Below are 16,072 nucleotides of genomic sequence, written 5' to 3'. Positions count from 1 at the left end.
CTCTCTATTCTAATAATACCTTTGAACTCATTTTTTTAAATATATTTTCCATAAAAAAAAATCAAATTCTTACTTTTAATACTCAAATAAATTAATTTATGAATTAAACTTTAATTTATAAAATTATACAAAATTTATAGCAGTTTTAAGAAATTAGTGTTGAACTTATAAAAAATCTCACCGGACTTTGAAAAATTACTCTCCTATATGTAGGGCTAACATTAGCCATCAAGTATGAATTTCTGGCTTCGTCACTGTTCCATCTTATCTCATTCTATCAATCAAACATAGAAATAATTATTTTTCAGAAATATTTATTCTATTCTATAAATGAAACCACCCATAAGAGTATCAAAGGTAGTTGAAAAATTGTGTATAAATGTTTCCACCATTTGTATTTGGTAGCTTCATAACATATTATTTTGAGGATGAATACTCCAAATTTAAACTCATGTTGAGAAAAATGGTAAAAAAACTCGTGAAAAATGAAAAAACATAAAAAATAATAATTAAAAAGAAAAAACTTGAAAAATTATGCAAACGTTAGAAACAGTAAAAATATAGAAAGTCATGAAAACATGAAAAAAGGAAAAAAGGAAAATGATAAAACCGAAAAAACGTGATAAAAAAATGGAAGATGGTAAAAAAAAAAAAAGGAAATATGTGTTATTTATTCGTATTTTTTTATGTTCAACGAGACACTGCGGGACAAGCTCGTGGACATTGAGTCAACCCACGATACAGCCGGACTACTGGCCCCTGACTACAATGCCTATCGGGGGTTTACAGAACACACGACACTAGTTACTCTGTTGTGTCGCTTTATCTTCAAGCGCGACACAAGAGGTGCTACATAAGTGAGCATTTCTGCACTAGTGGCCTCCCCATAGTGTGCCTTATGCCAACCTGAAGCTCAATGAGGCAAGATATTGCTTAGTTCCATTGAACACTCGCCTTCCACAATGGGTGTTAAAAGGGTTTCAAATGCGTTCATATTTGGTATGTGAATCCCTGGAGTCATTATGGAGCTATCCCATAAATCTAGTTTTGTCCATTAATAATTGAAGGAATACATACTTTAATTTTTTTTCATTAAACGATACATACTTTAATAAATAATGATAAATTATAGATAAATAATAATAATAAATTATGATCAATTATAGATAAATAATTATTATAATAATAAATTATATATAAATAATTATAATTATAATAAATAATGATAAATTACTGAATCGAATTTAACCGAACTTAACAATAATAATGATGTTAGACTTTAAAATAATTTTAATGATAATATTGGACATTAATAAGCTTATAATAATAATACTAATGGTTTTAATAATAATAATAATATCAATAATAAATAAATATATTATTAAAGATAAAACTAAATTGAATATCAAATAAAAGCTTGGCTTGATAAAATTTTGGCTCGATAAAAGCCTATGAAATTAAATAAAAATGAATCTAATTTAAATTAAAAATACAAATTACATACAAACACAAATTTACATATAATTTAAAGCCTATGAAATTAAATACAAATTTTCATATGAATAAAAACTCTTAACTTTTTATTACAATTAAGAGTTAAGGTGCAAAAATACTCTAATGTTTTGGGTCAGAAGTAATTTTATCCCTAACGTCTAAAATGGTGTAATTTTATCCATAACATTGATAAATTAGGTAAATTTAAGAAATAATTCATAATATGTATGCAATTCCTAATTTTCAAATATGCATGCATACTTTAATTTTATTTTTTTATTAAACGATATATACTTTAATAAACTATCATTTCTTGACTTTTATCTAATTTATAAATAATGATAAACTATAAATAAGTAATAGTAAATAATAAATAATGATAAATTATAGATAAATAATAATAATAATAATAATGATAATAAATTATATATGAATAATTATAATTGTAATAAATAATGATAAATTACTGAATGCTGAAACTGAATGCTGAACTGAACTAAACTAAACTGAATTAAATTGAATTGCACTGAACTGAACTGATTGTTACTGAAATTAAGTAATAAAAAACAGGGCCTAACTAAATGAATTAAAAATAACATTATCCATTTTAATCATTGAATCTGTTTAATCTATTACATAATAAATCAAGGCTCGAGTATGTTTACGGATGCCAACCTATTTGGGATGTCCTGGCGCCACCGGTCCTGTCTTTCGCTTCTAATTAAAAAAAACTAAAAAAATTGGTAAATCCATCAAATTGAATAGTGCCTAAGAATATGCATAAAGCTATATATATATATATATTCATAATCACTTTTAGGAGAAGAATTTATATAATAAAAAAGGGGTAGAAGAGAAATGTGAATTAGGATCAAAATCATTTTTAAATTTGATATTCATAATTAATTTAATTTAAATCAAATTGAAGTTTGGGTATTATTGAATTGACAATTTTGATAAACTATTTCAAATTATATATATATATATATATATATATATATATATATATATATATATATATATATATATATAAAAGAATAAATTAGAAGTATTAAAAGTTTTTGCTTTTGCTTAAAAATGATTATTTTCAAATAAATTTATCAAAATTTACCAATTTGAAAGATGAGTCCATACTTAAATCGGGATTTAGACTAGATTTTGGTTGGTAAGTAGCTGTTAGCTGATTATCATTTTTATTTGATTAGCTAATTTGATTAGCTGATTGAGTAAATTTGTTTGGTAAAGTTAGCTAATTGATAATAGCTTTTTGTGTAAAATGATAAATACGAACATGGTAAGTGAATTAAAGTGTAGTAGTTAGAGTCAAAAGATGTCCTTCAAGATCAACATTTATATCCGTACATAGTAATAGTATACATCCTCCTTTCTCCATTTTCTATTTTCTGTCACCCAACAAAATGGCCTTTACCAAGTTGTTCCGTTTCTAATTTTGTTTATAGTTACTTAATTTTGATTTCCAAAGATTTTCAATTTATTAATACTAATACAAACGACCAAAAAGAAGAAAGATGGTCTGACGTGTCTAGCACATGCCTCGCTCCCGTGATTATGATGTTAAATAAATTTTCTTCGTTAATTTTAATAATAAGACTCCTGGTTCCCCTAAGTGAAGAGCTGGAATGGAAATTAATTTTGTATACAACATTACATCACGTTACATGCCCTGTTTTGAGACAATCATCTCCTTAGTTGTATACAACATTACATTACGTTAAACAGGCCTTCACTGAACAATCGACTTATTATGATGCATGTTTCGATCTTAGAGTTGCCGAGAAGTTCTTTCGGAACCAACAAAATTAAAACCGGGATTGAATCAGAGGAGAAATAAAGCCGCACTTGCAATTTGAAGGAGGAGACCCTTTAGTGATGCGCTCGCGACTCACATAGCGCGTGTAGTCTTAGTTGTCCTGCGCCCTGCTGTTTCACTAAGGTTTTGAGCGAAATAGAAGATGAGAAGGAGAAAAGCATCCACCACCTCCCTCATAACCACAAAAAAGCGAGTCTAGGTATCATGTTCAACGACATCTAAATCATAGAGTTCCAAGAATCCTTTTGAGGTAAAAAGAGCTAATATTAATCAATTTGAGAAGTTTGATAGTGATGATGATGAATTTGATTACGACGAAGAATAATAAAGTTAAAAGTAAATTAAAAAATATATTAAAAACGTATTTTGATAAATAATATTAAAGAAGAATTTTTATTTTTTTCTCTATGTGAAAAGAAAGAGTAAAGGATAAACAATTTGAGAGTAATTTTAAATTAGCAAGTTATTAGATATTTCTTCAAATATTTTTTAAGTGAAATTTATATTATATATAATTTTGAAAGCGGAGAGAAAATAACACAATAGTTTTAAAAGCACATTTGTTGAGGTGTCAATCTATAAGAAAAACAAGATTTCGTTCTATACTCTCTCTCTCTCTCCCCGAAAGAACGTCTTTCTCCAAAGCTATGAAACCAACGTTTGATATTCATCCGTTATATACATTCATTTCATATTCATTACAAGGTCTTTACTTATCAATATAAAACCTTAAATTCCATTAGATTCTTTCTCAATTATCTTCAAGCGACAAGTTTCATCTGTTCAACATCAGGTATGGGGAGAAATATAGTTTTTTTTATTAAGGTAATCATCAGATGTCTATCAAAAGATTTACTTCAATATAGTTTTTGATTAAGGTAATCATCGAATGTCTATCTAAATTCCATTAGATTCCATTAGATTCTTTCTCAATTATCTTCAAGTGACAAGTTTCATCTGTTCAACATCAGGTATGAGGAGAAATATATTTTTTGATTAAGGTAATCATCAAATGTCTATCTAAATATTTACTTCAATATAGTTTTTGATTAAGGTAATCATCGGATGTCTATCTAAAGATTTACTTCAAAAAATTTCCCATGTTTTCTGTTTTGACAGACAAGATTGAGTTTGAAAACGAGGGGAGAGAGAGCCTGTTGAAGGTGATGTTGTTGACGATGACGAAGATGAAGACGACGAAGGTTTGCTGATTTCAAGTTCCATTATTTTATTGGTCTATTGGGTTTTTCTTGCACAGCTTCTGTTCTGCAATGCAATTAGATTATTTTGTTAATTTCTAGGTTTCTTCCAATGAATTTATGATTCTTTCACTCTGGAGAAGGATTACAGAAGGAATGAAAACATTTTGACAATTTGAGGTTTTTTCGGTGATCTTTAATTTTAGATGGGATTTTTATCTATTTAAAGAGGTAACCATAGCTAATTAACTTCGTTCTTTTAATGGTTCAATATTGGGTTTTCTCATTGAACTAATGCCTTGTGGATTCAACTCTAAGTTCAATTTTTCGGTGCCAATTTTGAATGTAGGACTGATAGGGGTACAGTTAAAATTAAGTTTATTATAGGAATTTAATGGAAGCTTCTCTTCAATGCTTGGCTTTGATTCCCTTCTATTTTGGTGGTTATTCTTTGATTGGTATGTTATTAATCTAATCAAGAAACATAATTCTGAATGTTTTTTTCATAAAAATTTGATTGTTTTTTTAAAGTAAGAATCTGATTGTGGTTTTATTGTTTGACCAAATTTAAAAGAAATGTTCTTAGACAAGAGTGAGACTCCAGTTTTATGAAGTGAGATTTTGTATTTTAATATTAGAGAATGTGACTATATTACATTTAGAGTTGTAACCGGGATAAGGACGGAGTATGGGGCTATATAGCTCTTGACGTATATAAGATCATGAGCTAATAGAGAAACTTTTTTCATCAATTAGAATTAAAAAAAAAAGAATTTCAAATTCAGGGATCCTTTCTCTCCAATTTCCATAGAAACCTTTGTCAAGCAAGATCAGCAAATTGAGTATGAGGTGATAATTCTATAATTTTGGAACCATATATAGTTATATATTATAAATATTTTTATTGTCTTTTTATTTACTCTTCCATTTTGTAACCCATTCTCATATTATTAGTACTTTTCACTCTTTAATTTGAGCCAAAAAGCGCCTCTAATCAAAGCTTATATATTTTTTATTCTCTCATTTTGTAACCTATTCTCACATTATTAGTACCTTATTACTGTTTAAATTGAGCCAATAAACACATCTAACCAATTCTTATATGGTAAGGTTTAACGATGTGGACAGTAGCAAAGATTTACAGGCTATACATGTACTTATTCTTACATGTTTGCTGCAAAATTTGAAGAAGGAAAGACATAAGGAGAGATGGTATGTATCTAACACTGCCCTTTGAGGATCCATGGAGTTTCAATAAAAGGATTCTATCACTATATATAAAGTATACTTAATGTTAAGGTGTCATTGAATCATAATTTTCGAATTATTTTCCATTTTTATATTATATTTTATTATGGTTTCTACTTACAGTTTATTCTATAATTTAATCGACAGCTTGAAGAACATGGAACCTATGGAAGAAATTATGTATTTTCTTGACAATTCTTGCTGGGCATTGATAGTTAGTCTCCACAACTTTATTTTCAAGTCCCAATTCCTTACATGAAATTCATGGAACCCATAAGTAATTTTATTTTTCATTTATTTTGTAATCTCAACTTCGTTAGCCATCTGCACCTAAAGATAGTGAACTTGCTACAGTTCTTCCCAAGATGAGGGATATATCTCAGAAGCCTTTCGATAAAATGGTGTCTTTCCAATGTATGATTTTTGAACTACTCTTCTGCTAACCTTTCTTGATCTAAGATATTTTTTTTCTTAAGTGAAATAGTTGTTTTCTTTTCTTAGTAATAAATTACCAAGTTTCATATATTTTGCTTTGAAATATAATAGAGAATGAAAATATTGTATAAGATGAATTATGGATTATACGATGGCAATATTCCACCTTTTTTTTTTTGGTTAAAGGCGGAGGACTGTAAGAGGATTTCAGACATCCCAACTATGTTGGCACCCCTGAAGGACCCCTCACAGAAACCGAATGAATAAATGAAATAAAGAATGAATAATATATGAGAGTTCAATCAGGTGAAACGAAATGTTGCCTGACCAGAAAAATTAAAAGCTAATAAGCTACGACAAAATGTAGGGGGCGAATCCCACCAAGTGATCCCGGAAGAGGACCGAGCATAATTAGCCAAGGCATCTGCAACCTGATTACCTTCCCGGAACAAATGTGTGATAACGATCCTCATTGTAGCCATGTTCCTCTTACACTCCTCCCATTCCCACCGAAGACACCAAGGAATAGCAAAGTCGTTCTTCCTTAAGCAACTAACGATATAGGTGGAGTCCGATTCCAGCCAAATCGAATACCAGTCACGACTGTGTGCTTTACTGATAGCAAAAAGAGCAGCTCGCAGCTCCGCGACATGAACAAGTCCGTCCGTAGTCGGGAAGGAGAAAGCTCCAAGACAGCGCCCGTCGTTGTTCCGAAATATTCCACTGCAGCCAGCTGCACCGTTCAGTACCGATGCGCTGGTGTTCGCCTTCACCCATCCAGCAGACGGAGGCAACTAGCGAACAGGCAAAATCTTCGGAGATTTGGAAATGCGAGGTGTAAGGCCCAAGTTGGTGAGGATTTCCAGCTCCATGGTCGAGTTCCAAATGTTACCCTTCTGAAAATGATCCCTCCGTCGTGTGTTGGTCCAAATGAGACGGAGAGCTCTGTGTATGTCTGGCGGTTTGTCATTAAAAATGCAATCGTTCCGAATAACCCATATAGACCAAATTACATGAATTACAACACTATTCCACAGGGCATGAATTTACGAGCTGAACCGCTGAGAGGCTGCCCAGCAGAGCCGGCTCTCAATCGTGTCACTATCCGGTACCCGTCTCCCAAATAGAGCCGAAATACTTGACCATATCACTTTTGCAAACTTACAGTGGAGTATCAGATGGTTCAGACATTCTGCTTCCTCCTGACAAAGACATCACCACGATACTATACAAAGACCACGCCTTCTAAGATTCCAGTGAGTCGGGAGCGAATTGTAGAAGGATCTCCAACACACAAAAGAATGCGCCGGAGTTATATAATCCCGCCACAAGAATTTATAAACTCTCCCCGGAGGATGCTCAGAGCCCATCCACTGATAGAATAGTTTAGAGGAGAATTCTCCATTGACCGCGGGCATCCAGACGCACCTATCAGTCATCTCAGTATCCAACCTGATCCCTTGGATATCTTGTCTAATATCATCTGGTAAAGGAGGAAGATTCCACCCGCCTCTAATCTGTAATCCGCAACCTTCTAAAGACGATGCCGCTGATCCGATATTGACCAATTCAGCCGTTCCGCAACGGTGGGTCTTAACCAGTTCCCCGACCAAAAATTTAAGCTCGAATGGTAGCCTGGGAACCAAATGCAGTTCTGTCGCAGTTGCAGGTAGGCTGGTCGTATTGAGGTCCAGATAGACGAGCTGGAGAGATGCTTTCGAGGGAGCCCGGCGGGATCAAAAAAACGAGACAGCATCAAAGAGAGCCAAGTTGATTCTCCTGTTATAATCCCCCAAGCTAGCTTCCCACATATTGCCAAATTAAACCTGTTCAAGTCCTTAATTCCGAGACCCCCTGTCGAAACCGGCTTGACACAGATAGCCTACGGGACCGTTATCAATTTCTTTTCAAACACGTTCCCATTCCAAATGAAGTTTCGGATATGCGTCCTAAGGCGATTTAACAAGCTTTTAGGCCATTTATAGACGGCAAAGGAGTGGGTAAGCAAGCTCGTAATTAGTGAATTTACTAACGCCAGTCGACCCGCCATCGACAATAAGGAGCCTTTCCACTTAGCGAATTTCCCAGAAATTCTATCACAGACAGCGCTTAGCAGATGTTTTTTAGGCATACCCTTGAAGAGAGGACCCCCAGGTAGTTAAACGGAACACTTTCGAAACGAACCCCAGTGATTCTGGTTAGGCGAGTTCTTCTGACAGCAGAGACAGAATCCCCAAAATAAGATTCCGATTTATCCCAATTTACACACTGACCTGAGATCGACCCGTACTGATTGAAAATATTCTTAATAGCCTCTGCGTTTGGAATTGAAGCTTTACAGAAGACTATGACATCATCCGCATAAAAGGAGATGTGTTGGGAAATCACTAGAGCGAGTATACCGCATAGGTGATATCAAACCAATTGAGGCCGCATGTGAGATAAGACGACTTAAGTAGTCCTCCGCAATGCCAAATAGAATCGGGGAGAGAGGGTCACCCTGTCGAACCCCTCTAGAGCATGGGAAGTAACCAGCAACTCCCTGTGGTGTCAGGATCGAAATTCTTGCGGACGAAAACATGTTCAAAAGGTAATCCCGAAATTTTAGAGAGAAACCGAACGAGTCCAGCACCTGAAACAGAAAATTCCAATCAAGCGTATCAAAGGCTTTCCTGATATCAATTTTAAGAGCCACGATCCCCCCAAAACATTTCTTATTAATACTGTTGACTCCTTCCGAGGCAAGAGCAATACAGTGATGGATATTCCTACCCTTAACGAAGCCAAATTAGTTTTGTGTAACAATATGGCTGGCCACGGGAGCAAGTCTGTCAGCAATGATCTTGGCAATAAGTTTATAACAGAAAATGCTCATTACAATTGGTCTGTACTAATCGATTCGGATTGCACCCTCAACCTTTGGGATTAACGTCATAATGCTAGAGTTTAGACCAGTTGTAATCAAACCGCTATCGAAGAACCACCAAATCATGTTACAAATATCCAGTCCAATAATCTTCCAACAAGATTGGAAAAACTGACCTGTAAACCCATCCGGACTAGGCGCGCTTGAGGGATCCATCTCCATTACCGTTTGATAAATTTCAGCAGCTTCCGTTTTCCGCAGAAGCATGTCGTTCTCTTCCACCGTAATCATAGGCGGAATGAGATCAGAAATCCCAGACAGATCCATCGGGCCCAGAGGGTTGGTGAATATGTTTTCAAAATAAGATGTGACATGGGAAGCGATTACCTCTGGGTCAGACGTCAAGATTCCATCCACTTCCATAGTAGAGATCCCCTGCTTGCCTTTCCTGACAGTAGCCGCGCGGTTAAAGAAGGAGCTGTTCCTATCTCCAACCTCAAGCCAGCGGATCCGGCTCTTCTCTTTTAGATACACCTCTTTTTGCACTAAGTGTCGTTCTAGCTCCGCCTGCGCTTGAACTTCCTTATTGCGAAGCTCATCCGTGTATGAGGAAGCAATAGCAATTTGAATTTGATGAAGAGAAAGCTCACTCTCCTCAATATTTCGGTCTAAATCACCAAAGACCTGCTTGTTCCAATTCCTAAGGATTGGTCTTAGCCCTTTCAATTTGTGACTCACAAGGTGCATGGGACTTAGGTTGGGATGAGGGCCCGTCCAAAAATCCTGAATCAAAGTGTGGAAACCCGAGTGTAACGTCCACATTTTCTGGAAACGGAAATGCGAGATCTTTGGATTAGACTGTTCAAGCGAGAGGAGAACTGGATGATGATCAGAATGCAACCTGGATAAAATAGTGCTGTAACAATTCCAGTTATCTCCTAGTGATTCTGAAACCAATACCCTGTCAAGCCTACTGCAAACTCTGGCAGCTCCCTGACGATCATTGCACCAAGTGTACATCGGACCTGTGACCTCCACATCCACCCAAAGATCCCTTTCAATAAAGGAGCGGAACTCTCTACAAGGTCTGTTAGCCGGGGGCCTGCCTGTTTTTTCATGCGCGCCTGTGATTGCATTAAAGTCACCAATTGCAATCCAATGACCTTGATATATGTTTCTGAGAGTTGAAATTTCCTCAAACAAGCTAACTCTTCTATTCGCCCAGACACTCGCATAAACGAAGCAAATGTACTGATTGGAGTTCCGAAGTGAGCTATGAATCAAGACGAACTGATCATGAGTAACAATAACTGAAGAGGTAATATTTAAGGATTGAAAAACCCACAATGTTTCACGGTCCCTTCGATTGGCTGACACGAAGGTCATCCCAAGACTCCCCCAAAAGGAGCTAAAAATAGTATTCCGATCCACCATCGGCTCTGCTATGCATAGAAAATCTGGTTTGTGTTTTTGACACAAGTTGTATAAGTATCTTTGGGTCTCCAGATTATGGATTCCCCTACAATTCCAAAAGAGAATGGTCATTTAAAGCGGTTAGGGGGTTTGCTTACTCGCTTGGTGCGAGTTGCTGGAATCCCTGAAGTGCCATTTGCTGATTTAGTCTTCCTCGGTTGCCGGGTTATTGTTTGCCATGAACTCTCCTCAAGCTCAGCCTGCTCGGCCCATGAAAGCTGCTGACCTCCTGGCCCCGGAGTAAAGGAAGCACTGATAGCAGAAGTTATGTTGTCATTACCCGAGGATTCATCCCGCGAGATTTCCTCCTCGCTCAGATCGTCAAGCAAAGGCAGAATTGAGCAGGCCGCTGAACTGATAAGTCTTCCCCATTCACATTCACATCTTCTATGCCGGCTGAAACCATGACTTGATTAGTTGGTGCTGAAGCGGAACCAACGCCAATATTCAAAACAGCAGGCCGCTGAACTGATATAACTTCTGCATTCACATCCACTATGCCAGCGGAAGTCATGACTTGATCAATTGGAGCTTGAACAGAGCTAGTCTCAATATGCGAGACAACCATCGCCGGTTTCCCAGAGTCCGCTTTCTTCTTGACAGGTTCTTTTGCCCGTTCCGTACCCATCGGTTTCCTGTTTCTTTTACAATCATATGCCATATGACCAATGCATGAATAAACCTTGCAGAAATTCGGTAGTTTCTCATACTGAACATCAATCCACAGCTGTTTCCCATCCCTCTCGATACCCAACTGAACCGGAAGCTCAGTGGCCAGATCGACTTCTATTAACATACAAGCAAAGTGTCCAAATTCCCCTTCCAGAGTTGCATGATCAAATCGCATCAGATGACCAATTCCTTGTGCAATGTCAGACAGAATCTGTGTATCCCAGTACTCCCAGGGAAGGGAATATAGATGCACCCAAACATATGCTGTTGTTGCCCTCTCCGCGTAAGGGTCAAAGTCTGGGACCCACGCCTGTAGACGAAAGGAACCCGACCTCACAGCAACGATCCCCTTGCTTAGGACAAAATCTTTGGCAGCCTGCGATGTTAAGAACACATTAAAATAGCCTTTCCCAATTGAGATCAATCTCCACGGGGTCGTAATACCCCATACCAAAGTGAGTTTTTTCTTCAATTCATTAACTTTCCAAGGCGGGTCGCCCTTAGCCAGAACCAATCTACCAATTAATGAGTACTTACATAGTTCAATTCTTCTATTATAGGCATCTTGCGATATCTTAACAGAGCGAATACCCCCGATATTACTAACCTTGGCTGAAGAAGGAGCCACCTCTGGAATGTCTTTTTTCAGAATCGACGAGAATGACTGAGAGTTAGAAGGCGGCGGCGGCGGCCGTTGAACGGAATCCGCAAACCTCAGTTTTGGATTGAAGAGGACTCTAATTCCGATGAAATCCTCCTGTGGAATCACTGAACCCATCGCAATGCCGGGAAAGGGGCGACGACGACGGGAAAAACTGGCCGGGGGTTGCAGGTTTAGGGGCGGGGGCAACCCATCCTATCGATTGATCAAAAAAGACATTCCAACTTGCTTTTGATGCTTGATGTGTGGTAGGACGGAACATAAATATTTTTTCTGTTAATTCTGATTTTAGTACCGAGTATGTAAAATAGAAAATAAAGTAAAAGAAGTAGGTTCAAGTATCTGAAATTTGTTTAAATAGTCATTTAAAAAATATAATTCTTGGTTTCTTCGAATAAGTTTCTCATAAAGATAAAATGTGGCTAAAAATATATACTTAGTTATAATGTATAAGATTGAGACTTGGTAAAAATGTGACATTGGCTTTTATGTTATAATGTACTGAAAATTGTACATTGAACTTATGGATTTATTTTACTATGAGTTATAATAAAAAAAATTCTATAAATTTTTATTAAAATATTTTTAAATTATTTTACGTTAGCCCTCTCTATTGGTATTTTCTTTCTAAAATTTTCAAGGAACAATACTAGAATAATTAAATGAAAAATAATAATTTACAATATTATTTAGGTCTATAAAACGCTAACGTTGGTAGAAAAAACCTCCTTACTTTTGTTCGATCTGCATATCTCACTTTCTTTCTCCCTGGTTCCTGCTTTCTTGAATTCACGATCTAAGCCAACAGTTGTTTTTTTTATTACGACGGTCTGAAAAGACCGCAATGGCTGATTCAACATGTGTCACGAGGTCTTATGCTGAAACGAAACAGGTGTGTTTCTATTTTCAATTTCAATTCATCCGTTAGGGTTTAATTCATCTGTTAGGGTTTAATTCATCTGTTAGGGTTCAATTCATCCGTTAGGGTTTAATTCATCTGTTAGGGTTTAATGGTTGGGGAAATTATTATTAGTTCTTGTTCTTGATTCTTTGCAGCCCTTGGTTTGGTTTGGTTTGATTGCAGTTCTTAAAAATTTGATTATAGGAAACTTGATTGATTGAGCTATAGTATAACAATAGCTTATTGATTAATCATACATACATCTTTACGGTTTCTAGGTTTTGTTGATTCTATTAGCGACCTATTCTATTTACAGGGTGACCTGACTTTTCGGGCCCTTACCGAATCAGTCACTTTTGGAAGATTTATGTCAGAATCTTTAGACTGGGGAAAGTGGTCAAGTTTTTTCCACAATCGCTACGTAGAAGAAGCTAAACAAATTTCTAAGCCTGGTTCTGTTGCTGAAAAGAAAGCTTTCTTTGAAGCTCGCTATAAGAAGAGAGCAAGTACCAACTATACATTCCTATTAAATGAATCCTTTTCATTTTCAAAAAAAACAAAACTAAGACATTCTGGCAACTATAGGCAGCACACATCATCTCTTGATAGTATCCTTTTACCTTAATCATCTTTTAGCGCCATTGATTATAAACCCTTTTGCAGTACTTTTATTGCATATTTGTCATCGATTTGTTAAGAACTCGGCTTAGATTTCGAGTTATTGGGACTTGCATCCATGTTATTGTTAGTTGAGTTATATATCTTCTAGTCCCACGGTATCCTTTGCTAGAAAGTAAGCCAAGCTGCTCATAGCTACTGCATGAGGTATGCAGTTTTATACTAGAATTAATAGATTGATTATAACTTACAAACTGCAATGGCAGTGTATGTGTATGTGTCCATAGATTGATTCTCGTAGACGTTGTTTGCCAAAGGTCATATGAATAGAAAAGAGCAAAGATCAGACATACCTCCCTAGAAAGTATTTGTATTGGTAAATGATTCCGGGAGTTGAATGAGCTGAATTAGAAAAATTGCTATTAAGTTTATCTTTCTTGACTTCAACATGAGTCTTCATATCCTGCCAAAACTCTCCAGCAAAAGATTGAGATTCTCGGGGTAGCAGGCGAATCACTTGTTGATGCTCCTAATCCCTCAGCACTTTGAAGCATCCATCTAATTGGAAACTGTTTGTATAGTTCATGACCCCCTGAGCTTGGTTTTTACTATTCCTTCTAAAATGTCAATGAAGTAATCAGGTGGATTCGCCCGCTCTGGTACAGTTATCCCTAGGCCTGCGACTTTCTTTACTGATCCAGTTTGAAAAATTAGCCTTCCTAGATGTGAATTCCTAGCTCCGCCAATGCCTTTATGTGATACATAGAAATTAAGATTCTTAACTGATTTGTCAACAATCTTCTTATCATCTCTAAATAAGCCGTAGAGTAATAATTTAAAACTCTCTCCTTTCTAGAAAAAAAACTATATATTCAAAAGTTTTAAATCAATTTGGAAAAAAAAATTAAGTAAAAAAAAAAATACAATTAACTATGTATATCCATGGCTCCATTGTATAGCAACAATATGAACAATTACAAAATATTTCGAAACAGAAAAACATGTAAAAGGATATGTCAATGCAAGGTAAAATACACAAAAGAAAAAAAAAATAGAAGAAGTAAAAATCTGAAATCAAAAACAAAAAATATGTAGATATAGTTTCCTTCCCAAAAACTTTATCAATTTAATTCACTATGTAATCCTTGAACAAGTTTTGTAAGATATAACTAATTTTAGAAACCTAGAGAACACAAGTTTTGAACAAAAACTTTATCAATCAATTATAATGTAAAATATACCGATGTTGTCTTCTAAAGTATCTTTATCGATTTTGATTCACTGCTTGAGTTTAATGACACGTAATTTTCACCTTCCATAAATTCTAGGCTTTTTGTATCACACTTATGGAGTTGGAATCAACTGGGAAATTTGATAGAAGGAGAAACGATGATGATACGTGGTTGAACCATTTCCGAGAAGAAGTCTCCTGAAACGAAAACGACTCGGCTCTGATACCAACTGATGTAGATTGAAGTCGGTGATGGTTTTAATCGTAAACCAACAAAGATTACAAACTTCTCTAGCTTAACTAGAAGGTTGAGTAAACTCACAAGGATGAACCTTGGTGCTCCAATGGAGGCTTTTCAATTCAATATTATCAAAAGTTCCAAATCCTTACAAAAAGAGAGGCTTAAATACCCCCTCCAAACATATGAAGAAGTACTAAAAGCCCTTGAGTAGGGTTTTCTAGTAAAGCATAACAATAGGGGTAAAATGGGGAAGCTAGGGAATAATGGTAGTTCAGTAAATAAAAGGTAATGGCAAAGTAGTAATTAACATAAGTGAAATGGTCCCCCTTTCATGTTGAGAACTTGGAGGGGAAGTAATCTCCAGTGCAATACGCCCCGCGTACCTGGGCTTACGCCCTGCGTGTGTGAGTCCCTGAGCTTGGGGACGCTTGTTGATGCTCCTTACGTGTGGCGTCTTCCGGACTACGCCCCGCGTAACTCGACTCCTGGGCTTGAGGCTCTGAAGGGGACGATATACGCGTGGCACCTTCGGGGTCACGCTCCGCGTAGTTAGGCTCCTGAACTTGATGGTCATGTGGGGTGGGCTCTACGCGTGATGTCCGAGGCGTACGCCCCGCGTACTTGTCTTCCTGAGGTGACTCTCGCTCGACACTGCTACCCGCGTTCCGCGTGCTTTTGGGCACGCCCCGCGTATCTGTTTTAGCGATGTTGCTCTTGTTGGCCTCCGTTGGTTCCTCTCGTGCCTCATGTTTAATACCCGGGTTCGTCGTCATGTTTGAGGACAAGATGCCCTCATCAAAGCAGGTAAATAGTTTAACTAGAGGAAAAGATAAAAGCTAATAAATTAACGAGGGTTTTAATTCAAATTGTTAACAAACTTTAATAGTGTTTAAGGAGTTAATTGTTTACTGAAACTTACAGATGTCAAAAAATTACAGGGGTACATGCAAATGGATAGAAAGGTTGGGACAGAGGATTTCTACTAATTTCATACTTCTACTTATGACTCGTTCATAATGATTCTGACTTTCAAACCATCATGAAATTATCAAGCGTCTTAGTATGCCTGGATGAAATTCTTCAACATATTGATCTTGCTTTATGGTGAGAAATTCGACCCAAATAAACTATTGTATCAACTTTTGCATTTTAACCTGAAACTATATTGTTTCAAAGTTCGTCGTCTCGGGTCAAAATCTCTG

This window comes from Euphorbia lathyris, chromosome 5 (genome assembly GCF_963576675.1).
Source record: "Euphorbia lathyris chromosome 5, ddEupLath1.1, whole genome shotgun sequence".
NCBI lineage: Eukaryota > Viridiplantae > Streptophyta > Magnoliopsida > Malpighiales > Euphorbiaceae > Euphorbia > Euphorbia lathyris.
Note: the sequence above shows the minus strand (reverse complement) of the source record.